Genomic DNA, 12834 nt, shown 5'->3' on the forward strand with positions numbered 1-12834 from the left:
ATATTAAATTACAAATTAGTTTAATAATGATTAAGCACAAGATACCAAAATGATTCAAATTCCAATCTATCTATATGTGTAATGTTACATGTAGTTTTTCAAATCTAATGTAGAGTTTTACTAGGGTTTCCAGGTTCTCCTTTAGGGATGGGGATTTGGTGTTGTGCTAAAAGGAATGGTTTATATGTGATAAACTAATTAATGAACATTGAGCATATTCTTTAGACAGATATATCCAATGTCCAGCCACTGGCCATGCCAGAGACTGGGTGTGGGACAGACGTGCCTGGACCTCTTTTGGATATATATATATATACTCTTCAAAAAAAGAAACGCAAAAGGGTACAAATGGGTTATAACTCCAATTTTATGTTTCCTACCGGTTCATGCTTTGTGAATATAAGGTCATTGCATGTCCCAAACACATTCCCACGGTTACATTCGATAAAACGCAGCTACTGTACAATAAAGTTCCAAAATGTGAATATTCGCAAAAACGCAGCCACGTGCAAACCATGTCACCACTGCACGTGCAACATGAACACCGACAGTATAAAAGTGCAGGGTGTTCGCCTGCCTGGCCTCTGTATCTGGCCGACAGTTGACAATCCAGGACATGCCACGTCTCAGTGAACCGCAGAGAAACAATGCCATCGGCCGACTAGACGCAGGCGAATCCAGAACGGCCGTTGCCAGGGCATTCCATGTGTCCCCAAGCACCATCTCCAGACTGTGGGACCATTACCAGCAACATGGATCAACACGTGACCTCCCTAGATCCGGTCGACCACGGGTCACTACCTCCGGGCAGGACCGCTACATCCGGGTACGCCACCTTCGGGAACGATTGACTACTGCCACCTCCACAGCCGCAGCAATACCAGGTTTGCGCAGGATATCCGACCAGACCGTACGGAACCGCCTACGTGAGGTATGAATTCGTGCCAGACGTCCAGTTCGAGGTGTCATCTTAACACCACAACACCGTCGACTCCGACTGCAGTGGTGCCAGATTCATCGACAATGGCCTCAACTGTGATGGAGACAGGTGTGGTTCAGTGACGAGTCCCGATTTCTGCTCCGACGTCATGATGGAAGATGTCGCGTGTATAGGCGTCGTGGTGAACGTTATGCGGCAAACTGCGTGCAGGAAGTGGACAGATTCAGCGGGGGTAGTGTCATGGTGTGGGCAGCCATCTCACACACTGGCAGAACTGACCTGGTCCACGTGCAGGGCAACCTGAATGCACAGGGCTACATTGACCAGATCCTCCGGCCACACATCGTTCCAGTTATGGCCAACGCCAACGCAGTGTTCCAACATGACAACGCCAGACCTCACACAGCACGTCTCACAACGGCTTTCCTACAGAACAACAACATTAATGTCCTTCCTTGGCCATCGATATCACCGGATTTGAACCCAATTGAGCATCTATGGGACGAGTTGGACCGACGCCTCCGACAGCGACAACCACAGCCCCAGACCCTGCCCGAGCTGGCAGCAGCCTTGCAGGTCGAGTGGGCCACCATCCCCCGGGACGTCATCCGTACTCTGGTTGCTTCAATGGGCAGGCGGTGCCAGGCAGTTGTCAACACACGCGGAGGCCACACCCGGTATTGACTCCAGATGACCTTGACCTTGGTGGTGTGTCCTATCACTTACTCACAATGGACTAGAGTGAATTGTGAACAATCCTGCAACATTTGGTAATTATCAGACTCACCATTCAATAATTAAATCAATTCTCCAAATGTTACGACAATGTGGTTTTGCGTTTCTTCTTTTGAAGAGTATATATATATATATATATTTATTACAAATCCCACCAAGGATGAATGCAAAGCTTTCCATATACCAGATTAACAAATCCTAACAGTGTATCACACTGTGACCAGTATATCACATGTTGGTGTAAAATATCCATATATCTCATGGATGGCTGTACTTCACTGGCAGAAATCAATACAATCCTTCCATCAAGAGTCTATGGACATGCCCTGGGGTCTGTGCTAGCACTACCTACCTTCTGACTGAGAAAAGTCCCTTGGCGCCATTTCCTAATTGAAAACTGATATTATCTTGATAAAGCAAATCATCATTATTTTCTCAACTAAATGCATTTTGGAGTGTGATGATAGATACTGTATGTAATTTGTTGAAATATGGGAATATAAAACATTCAGGATTAATGGTTATAACTTGTTTATCTGTCAGTTTCGTTTAATGACACCACTATAGAGCATATTTATTAAACATTGACTATTTTATGTCAAGCATTTGGAAATTTTTATCATATAGTCTTAGAGAGGAAACCTGCTACATTTTTCCATTAGTAGCAAGGGATCTGTTATAATGCACCATCCAAAAGACAAGATAGCACATACCACAGTCTTTGATATACCAGTTGGCTGGAATGAGAAATAGCCCAATGAGCCTACATACAGGGATTGATCCAAGACCGACTGCGCATCAGGCGAACACTATACCACTGGGCTATGTCCTGCCCCTGGATGTATGTAAGTAACTTGTAGTTATATTTATTTTATATCAATATGTTTTTATGTTTCATATTCTAGACACATACCTTTGTTAGTTGGACTGTCTGACTAAATTATTGGTTATACAATAGTTGTTATTGGTTAATTATGTCAAACAAGATGTGAATAAATCAGTTATGAATTCCTATACACTCAGTAAAATAAAAACCACTTAAACCTGCACAAAAATTATAAACAAAAACTGACCTTTTTTTGTAAAAACTGCAAGACAAGCATTCTTGTACATGTGTGTATATATCTACATATACATCCAGTTTCTTTGAATAGTGAGCTGATATCAGCTTGTGAGAACCACCCACCAGCTTTATGTCACTGTACTTGTAAGTGCTGCCCATGTGATCCCATGGACAAAGCCTGGACAGGAAAAACTTAGCAGCTCTAGTCAGCAGTGAAGAGAAAACAATGACTGGGGCTGTTATGTCATCCTGAAGAGAAAATCACCAAACAACCTCTCACAAACTGAAAGCCAGGCTGTTTGAAGATTTAATGGGGTCTGAATCTTCACACATCCATGTAAACTGTTTACTTACCAATAAAACAATAAAACTAAGTTTACAGACTTTCTCTAAATTAAGACTGTGTTAAAAAGAATTAAGAGGAATGGTAATGATGTTTATTCAGTTGTTTAATTAATGCATGCACTTAAATGTACATGTATGTAGTAATAGCTAGACTTCAGTGGTGTAGTGGTTATAAGCTATGTTGACATTAATGCTGGCAAGCACTGGATTTGTATCCGTTAGAGTGCTCGCATGATGTGTGGGCTCAGTTTTCCCCCCATCCCAACCAGTGCACCACAACAGGTAGATCAGTCTGACATCATAGGGGCCATATAGCATTAATCAATCAATCAATATTTGTTGTACAAAAATGCCTCAAATAAAGCCAGTACAAAATAAATATGTGACATTACAGGACATACTGCATATTACTGTCTTGTTTTATGGAAAAGTATGTGTATACATATAAAAGATCTCTTGCCACTTTTTAGTATGTGCACAACATGTATGTGATGGTAATGGGTTTTATCTCGCCAGGCTTTCTGCCAGCGGGTAAAACGGGTATGGTGCCATGTCAGGGTTTCCGCCAGCCGGTAAAACGGGTATGGCGCCATACCCAAATGTTTTTTTGCAGATTTGACTTTTTTAAGTTAACTTTTTGACATAATTAATTACTATTATCATTACTGTATGATTTTCTTAACCCTAACCCTAAACTTAACCCATTTCTTTTCTGGGGAAGGCCCCCCCCCCCCCCCCCCCCCATATCCCCTGTTGACTGTGGTTGCATTCATAGCGCTATACCCAAAATTTTCTTTCTGGCAGAAACAATGCTCGCATCTGGTTGTGTTGAAATAACTATGCCAGACACCAACCAGCTGTTGTTTAAACTGTGCTGAGGTGTGTCATTAAACAAACATTCCTTTTCTTTCCTTGTTTTCACAAACAGGGCAGTACATATCATAGGGTTCCAATGCTTTTAGAAATGAATGACAAAACATGCTTTAAACAACACACGCAACAGGAAAATGGTTGTTAATAAGAATGGCACACATTCACAACTCAATGGACTGCAAGGTGTAAGTAAATTTGTGGATGTCAAATCAGTCAACATGGGTATAAGCAGAATGATTTAGTAAAGCTCGGATTACGGCACCGGTGCAGCAGAGAGACGTGTGTGTACTTGATACCACGGCGACGATCAATACTTTCATCCCAAACTATTATCAATTGCAAATCTATCAACTGCAGCAAGGCTTGCCAATAGCAAACACAATCAATTTAATGACACACAAGCTGGTTATCGCCAAGTTATTACCCATTAATGTGAACATTCTCCATCTATCACAACATGGAGGACCGCCAACCTGTCTCTTCTCTGCTCATGAAAAACATGCTCTATCTAACCTGTAGCGCTAGCCCCCAGATACACACCTCCCTTCCAATGGACCACCAACCTGTCTCTTCTCTGCTCATGAAAAACATGCTCTATCTAACCTGTAGCTCTAGCCCCCAGATACACACCTCCCTTCCAATGGACCACCAACCTGTCCCTTCTCTGCTCATGAAAAACATGCTCTATCTAACCTGTAGCGCTAGCCCCCAGATACACACATCCCTTCCAATGGACCACCAACCTGTCTATTCTCTGCTCATGAAAAACATGCTCTATCTAACCTCCATCAGCCAGCACCCTGTAGCTCTAGCTCCCTGATACCCCCCACCCCTCCTATGGACTGTCAAGCTGTCTGTTCCCTACTCATAAAAAACATGCTTTATCTAACCTACATTAGTCAAAAGGCTGCAGCTCTACCCCTTCACATCCCCCATGGACTGCCAATATGTCTGTTCCCTACTCATGAAAAGCATGCTCTATCTAACCTTCATCAGTCAGCACCCTGTAGCTCTAGGCCCCTGATACCTCCCCACCCCTCTCCCATGGACCGCTAGCCCGTTTCTTCTCTACTCATGAAAAATGTGCTCTATCTAACCTTCATCAGTCAGCACCCTGTAGCTCTAGGTCCAATACACACACTCACCCTTCCTATGGATCATCAAGCTGTCTGTTCCCTGCTCATGAAAAACATGCTTTATCTAGCCTGCATCAGTCAAAAGCCTGCAGCTGTACCCCCTCATACCCCTCCCATGGACAGCTAGCCCGTTTCTTCTCTGCTCATGAGAAACATGCTCTATCTAACATGCATCAGTCAAAAGCCTGCAGCTCTAGCCCCCAGATACACCCACCCTCTCATGGACCATCAAGCTGTCTGTTCACTGCTTATGAAAAACGTGCTTTATCTAGCCTGCGTCAGTCAACAACCTGCAGCTTTATACCCCTCATACCTCCCCCCCCCCCCCCCACACACATACATGGACTGCCAACCTGTTTCTTCTCTGCTCATGCAAATCATACTCTATCTAACCTCCATCAATCAGCACCCTGTAGCTCTGGCTCCATGGTACCTACCTCCCCCATCCATACAAAACCACCTGAAAGATCTCTTCCGTGCACCAATATATTGGTATAGTCATCATCATATATTGGTATATTCATCATGACGAATGTATAGCTATATCCAGCATATGGCACATGGCAAAATGATTTAGTTCGACCAGCAAAGGCCTAATTAAGAAATATCGGAAATCCATTCTTGATGATTACGTTATTAGATACAGATGACAGATGAGAGTGTATGAATCAAGAAATAGACTTTATTTTTGTATTATTTAATAAATCGTTTTGTGGTCTTAATTGTCTAATGTTTTAAAATTAAATTCTTCAGTAGATTGGGAAATAGGTTATTCTTCACTGTATTGCTAGATGTAGCAAACTGAAAGGTTTGAAAGTGTAAAAAGATCTTTGTTATACCAAAGGAATTAATCAACTTGAATCTATATAAGTACAAAGTTTATTGTACCAACTAGTTCAGTGGGGTTTTTTAACATTTCACAATTTTAACATGATATAATCTACTAGCAAATGATTAAGCAGGCATCGAAATAAGCATTGTGTCTGGTAAACCATTTACAGGTTACCACAAAATATAGTCTGGTAACCTATAGGTTTCCACAACTATATGAAAGTTAGAATTGAATTCCTGTTACTACTAAGCGGTCGTTCTGAAATTGTAACGGTGTGTGCGAACATCGATACGAGAAACGAAATCCGGAAGTAAATTTATCTAGTGGGCGCTGCTTAAACGCGGATTGCCAAAATTGCTTTACAATTGCACAAGTGCGCACAAACATCGGTGCAATTTTGTACGAGAAAACAAAACGTGGACATAAATTCATTTAGTGGATGCTGCTTAAATGCGGAGTGACTTGCGCGCGAACATCGATGCAATTCCTGACGAGAAAATGAAACGCAGAAGTCCTGAATGCATTGCCTGGTTTACGTTCGGAAACGAAACTACCATTCGTTGAAATTTTTTATCGAGAACGAAACACCGTTCTCGACTTTTCTAACATGTGGTAACCTCCCGGTAACCTGAACGACCGTTCTCGACTTATTTTGATGCCTGTTAAGTAATGGTGCATGCATGCACCATCCGATCCATTGGCCAAAATTATTGTCCATTCATTCATTCATTCATTCATTCATTTTAAAAACTTTTGTGATAAATATTCAATAATGGTTGAAGCATGCTGTCCTGGGCACAGACCTTGTCTTAGAAAATTTGTTTCTAATTTTCATTATTATTCACACTTACCTAGTACTAGCACAACAACAATGCTATACAACCCTAAGTCATAACCTACACAGCAAAATTATCTCCTCTTGCTAGTACAGTAAGTTGAATAAGACTATATCTGGGTTAGTGGTTAACAATAAACAGCTACGATTCAATTTATTGACCTCATATCTTCTCATTCAACTCTTACTTCACTCTCCCTGGATACAGTCAACTACAAAACGTAGGTCATCATCACCTAATGTGCCGTGATGCGAAAACCATCATCCCAAGTTGTTCAACAGCTCTGATTTGTTAAATACATTACAAGTACTAAAAGTCAATTTGGTAATACAGATAATGCACGCAGCCATGATAAGTTTAATTCATAAGTGCAGCAATAAAAAGAAATCAATATTAATTGCCCATGTACGCACACAACCAGATGATCCTGCAGTGACATACAATGTTCCAAGCAATGGGTTCATCAACTGCCAACAGTCTTTGTTCTCTGACAGACAACAACACGCTGCGGCAATATTTTCTCTTACAGCTGTTAGCATAATCATCAAAGCATTGTTGGAATAGAGAAAACATCTTTAGAACCGGTCCGTGTACAATGAAGATGTTTCCTACAGCTCTGCAACAATGGTCATTAAAGCTGCTGTTTCTCAATCAACGTGATTGCATATAGTATATAGTATATACCATTTTCTCAACACCTGATCACACTTCAAACCAGTCTTGGAGCAGATTAATGCAGAAAGGTGAACTAAGTAATCCTTGACCTAAAGTAATCCTTTACCACGTTCATGAAAGGACCATGTCCATCAAGTCAAGGGGGATAATTACTAGTTAATTTTAATACCCCTATTATTACTAAAAGAGCAGATATGTGTAATTACTTTTGAAACATTGCTTGGACAAACCTAAGAGATTTGCTTACTATTGAATTGGTACTCTTATTAGACAAACAGTAAACACCTGTTTGGTCTAATTTTAAAATTTATTTGTGAATAAGTGTATATTAACACCTTTGATGTAAAAAATTTTTTAATAATTTCTATATTAATGTTTGTTTAATTTATGCATTAATCTTTCTCTTGTAAATTTCATATGCTTTTAAAATATCCCATAACCCCCATCATGGACACATTTCTTGAGGAACTCTGAAGATGTGCCCAAGATGTGTTTAAACCATTATTGGATATATTATGCATGTCTGAATTTGTGGAGGGGTGGGGGTGGAGGTGGGAACATTTAGCTCAGTCAACAGTTGTATGTTACCTGTGTGCAGTTTGTAAAGAGACTTGCTTCCCTTTACAGACCATACAAAGTAAAAACGTGGTGTTCTTTCAAATATAGGTGTATGTTAAACTGGTTATTTCTGTGGAGAAAAATGACTTTATAAGACTTGTATTTCTCCTTTCAAGTAAAGGGACAGGACGTAGCCCAGTGGTAAAGCGCCCACTTGATGTGTGGTTGGTCTGGGATCGATCCCCATCGGTGGGCCCATTTGGCTATTTCTCGTTCCTGCCAGTAAACCACGACTGGTATATCAAAGGCTGTGGTATATACTACCCTGTCTGTAGGATGGTGCATATAAAAGATCCCTTGCTGCTAATCGAAAAGAGTAGCCCATGAAGTGGCAACAGCGGGTTTCTTCTCTCAATATCTGTGTGGTCTTTAACCATATGATGATATATCTGATGCCATATAACCATAAATAAAATGTGTTGAGTGTGTCGTTAAATAAAACATTTCCTTCCACTTTCCTTTCAAGTAAACAAATTAAACATAATAATATTTCTGAGTTTAACACGGACTATAATGTTTGTATGCACTGTTCTGTAAACACAATAGTCTACAACCTAGTGGCAGTGTATACATGAAGATTTTTCATCTTTTAACTGTGTAAATATTTACAACCAAAATGGCACAGTTGAAAAGGAAATGAATTTTTGAACTGTCTACCAAGACAAAGCTAAGCAAGGTTATGTGGTTATGTACAGAGTAATAATTTGTCTACATATACGTCTTATTTACCACCTCATAAATGTATACTTTAATATCCAGTGTAATAAAACTCAGCAAAAATAATCTTGGCTCATGTTTTACTGCCACGGCTACAACAAACGTCCATGTCAGTTATGTCTATGTTAAAAGGATCTGCTTAAAACAAGCATGTTTAATAAAGCAAAGTGACAAATTTGCCATCAGGAATTTTGAGACTTGTTTTCAATATTTTAGCAGCTACTTACTAATCAATTACCTACAGCATAAAAGCAATCAAAGCACTTGGGCAAAATGATGTATGTATTGATTTTCGTGGCTGCCGATCGCCGTATATTATCTCTGACATCATTTCACTTTCACCAATATTAGCTGGTGTCAAGCAATACAACTTCATGACCATGTACTGCTCAGCTCTTTTGGTTTATGAAAGGAAAGGAATATTTGTCTATCAAAAAGTCAGCACATTTTAAAGTTTGGCTAGATGGTTTCTAACAAAGTTAAAGTTTGTTTTGTTTAATGACACTACTAGAGTACATTTATTTATTAATCATCGGCTATTGGATGTCAAACTATCTCATGGTCCATTCCTTGATGTGGTGAGGTAGCTTGCATGTCTCAATGACTCAGAGAGCTATGCCAGCTGGAGCATCAGCTCCTGGTAGGGTCACCCAAGTTGGACTGGTCAAAGGGTAGAGACTAGACTAATATAGACCGGACAGACAGAGTAAGTGAGTCAAGAAAGACAACTGTCTAGGAGAAGCAAACTCCAAAATCAAAACTGAGCTGGAGAGGCTCAGAATCCTAGTAAGGAAACTCTCCTAGGAGAAGGAAAACTCCAAACTCAAACCAAGTCCACTGAAGTCAGAGTATAGAAGCTATGCATAAACATTAGCATAGAAACCGAAAGGAAATGTCTGCACATGCACCAAGCTCTATGATCATGAAACAGATGGATATATCGAAGTGGTGTCGTCCCCATGGACCAAAGCCAGGTGGGTACAGTGCTGAGCCTCTAGCCTTGAAGGGGCCCACTCAAGCAACTGGTGTATCTGTAAGCTTTACGATGAAGCCAGGATAAAGCACTGGCTGAACGGAGCAACACTGGCTGTCAAGCTTTATTATCATGAAACAGATGGATATATCGAAGTGGTGTCGTCCCCATGGACCAAAGCCAGGTGGGTACAGTGCTGAGCCTCTAGCCTTGAAGGGGCCCACTCAAGCAACTGGTGTATCTGTCAGCTTTACGATGAAGCCAGGATAAAGCACTGGCTGAACGGAGCAACACTGGCTGTCAAGCTTTATGATCATGAAACAGATGGATATATTGAAGTGGTGTCGTCCCCATGGACCAAAGCCAGGTGGGTACAGTGCTGAGCCTCTAGCCTTGAAGGGGCCCACTCAAGCAACTGGTGTATCTGTCAGCTTTACGATGAAGCCAGGATAAAGCACTGGCTGAATGGAGCAACACTGGCTGTCAAGCTTTATTATCATGAAACAGATGGATATATCGAAGTGGTGTCGTCCCCATGGACCAAAGCCAGGTGGGTACAGTGCTGAGGTTCTAGCCTTGAAGGGGCCCACTCAAGCAACTGGTGTATCTGTCAGCTTTACGATGAAGCCAGGATAAAGCACTGGCCGAACAGAGCAACACTGGCTGTCAAGCTTTGGGGCTCCAAAAAAGACTTGGCAGAGACAGCATTTTTTATCACCACAACTGGACTCCAAATCTAAAGCAAGATCAACTGTAGCTTGAACACAGAAGAAGAAAGAAGAAGGAAAGAAAGAAATGTTTTATTTAAAGACGCACTCAACACATTTTATTTATGGTTATATCGCGTCAGACATATGGTTAAGGACCACACAGATTTTGAGAGGAAACCCGCTGTCGCCACTACATGGACTACTCTTTCCGATTAGCAGCAAGGGATCTTTTATTTGCGCTTCCCACAGGCAGGATAGCACAAACCATGGCCTTTGTTGAACCAGTTATGGATCACTGGTCAGTGCAAGTGGTTTACACCTACCCATTGAGCCTTGCGGAGCACTCACTCAGGGTTTGGAGTTGGTATCTGGATTAAAAATCCCATGCCTCGACTGGGATCTGAACCCAGTACCTACCAGCCTGTAGACCGATGGCCTAACCACAAAGAAAGAAGAAGGATGTCAAACAGTTGGTAATTTTGACATGATATAGTCTAAGAAAGAAACCCACTACATTTTTCCATTAGTAGCAAGAGATCTTTTATATGCACCATCCCATAGCACACGCTACAACCTTTGATATACCAGTCGCAGTGTACTTGCTGGAACAAGAAATAGCTCAATGGACCCACCTACCAACCACTCATCAGGTGAGTGCTTTACCACTGGACTATGTCCCGCTTTGGTGTACAAAAGAAAAGAAATATTTGTTCATCAAAAAGTCGGCACATTTTAAACTATGATTAAATGGTTTCTAACAAATGGCTAGTTTAACCCTTGGTTCAAAGAGAAAATCCACTGTCAACACATAAGCTACTCCTATTGAAAACCATCAGGGGATCTTTTATTTGTACTCTCCCATACTGAGAACAGCTAGTACATGCCATATTTATTTTTGATGTGCCAGTCATGCATGGGGCACTGGTTGTAATGGAGCAGCTACCACTAGACTACATCAAGGGTGATCAATCAGGACTGCAGACCATCCCACCTCAGGCAAGTACTCTACCACTGGGCTACATCCTGCATCCTGTTGGCTATTTGCTTTCATGATATCAGATAAAAGAAAGAAAATGAAATCTCTCACATAGTAAAAGGTACTAACCAGGGGCCTAATTAACAAAGCTCTCTTAGGCTCTGCTAGACAACAAAGTATCCTCTTTGCAAGTCTTTTAGCATTGCACTGCGATATCACAAAGTTGTGAGAGTTTAGTGAATTAAGCCCCAGACACTGTGTACAACATTTTATGAAGTTATTTTGAACGGTTTTGACTGGTGCTCCTGAAACACTACTGGACAGATGGACAGACAGAAAGACAGACATGAAGACAGACGAAGAAAGCCCATTTTAATATCCTCTACTAATTGCTCTGTGGTAGATAAAACTGTAGATGCTAGCTTGAAATGTAATATGAAAATATAAAACTTACCTCACTACAAGATATCCATCTGCGTAAGGTTACAGTAATTCAATCCATCCAATTGTCCAACATGCAAGACGTATTGCACTGTGACACTGTAATCTGCAAAGAACAAAATAACACTGTTGTTTCTCTTTGTTAAAAACCCTATCAAGCAGCAATATGCTGTGAAATACCGATAAACACAGGAAGAATCAGCCTTTTTTCAATCAATATCTACAATTATAAAACCAGTTTGACTATGAAAACCATGGGAACCCAAATCCCAATCCCAAGACGCCGTCAGGCTATAAAGCTTAGTCTAGATTCAGCCACTATGTACTATTTATGGTGTGATGTTCAGGCATATAAGATGAAATTATAAATGTCATATGTGTGCCTGTATATAGCAAAACCATATTAGTCATAAAAAGTTCAAGTTTCTTTTGTTTAACGATACCATTAGACTCTAAAAAGGATTTTTCCACACCACTGCATTAGAGTACATTCATTCATTTATTTATCAGCTATTGGATGTCAAACATTTGGTCATTTTGACATACAGACTTTGAGAGAAAGCCTGCTACATATTTCCATTAGTAGCAGGAACCTTTAAAATGCACAATTCCAGACATAATAGCACATACCATGACCTTTGATATACCAGTCATATATACTGGCTGGAACAAGAAATAGCCCAGTGGGCAAACCAACAGGAATCGATCCCAGACTGACTGCGAATGAGGCAAGCACTTTACCACTGGGCTGTCCTGCCCCTCATTAGTCATACCAATATGTATGTATATTTAAAACAGAAAACCTATATTCAATCTACTAAGCATAACATAAAAAACCCACACACAAATAAAGATACATGTATTTAAATTATTTCTAATTTCTCTTAAAATCTAATAATTTTTATTTATCTTCACATACTGACACTAGTTTTCAAAACATCTGGGTCCAAGAGATTTCAATTAC

At 40.6% G+C, this 12834-nt stretch overlaps 1 protein-coding gene across 3 annotated transcripts in view; it reads right to left on the bottom strand.

Moving 5' to 3' along the window:
* The window catches only part of LOC121373986 (teneurin-m-like), a 217200-nt gene that overhangs the window by 134709 nt on the left and 69657 nt on the right, over nt 1-12834 (bottom strand). For all 3 annotated transcript variants that reach the window (XM_041500842.1, XM_041500841.1, XM_041500840.1), the window contains exon 2: nt 11884-11976. The gene's annotated coding sequence lies outside the window, so the exon portion shown is untranslated. The remainder of the gene's footprint in view (nt 1-11883; nt 11977-12834) is intronic.

This window comes from Gigantopelta aegis, chromosome 6 (assembly GCF_016097555.1).
Source record: "Gigantopelta aegis isolate Gae_Host chromosome 6, Gae_host_genome, whole genome shotgun sequence".
Classification (NCBI taxonomy): Eukaryota; Metazoa; Mollusca; class Gastropoda; order Neomphalida; family Peltospiridae; genus Gigantopelta; species Gigantopelta aegis.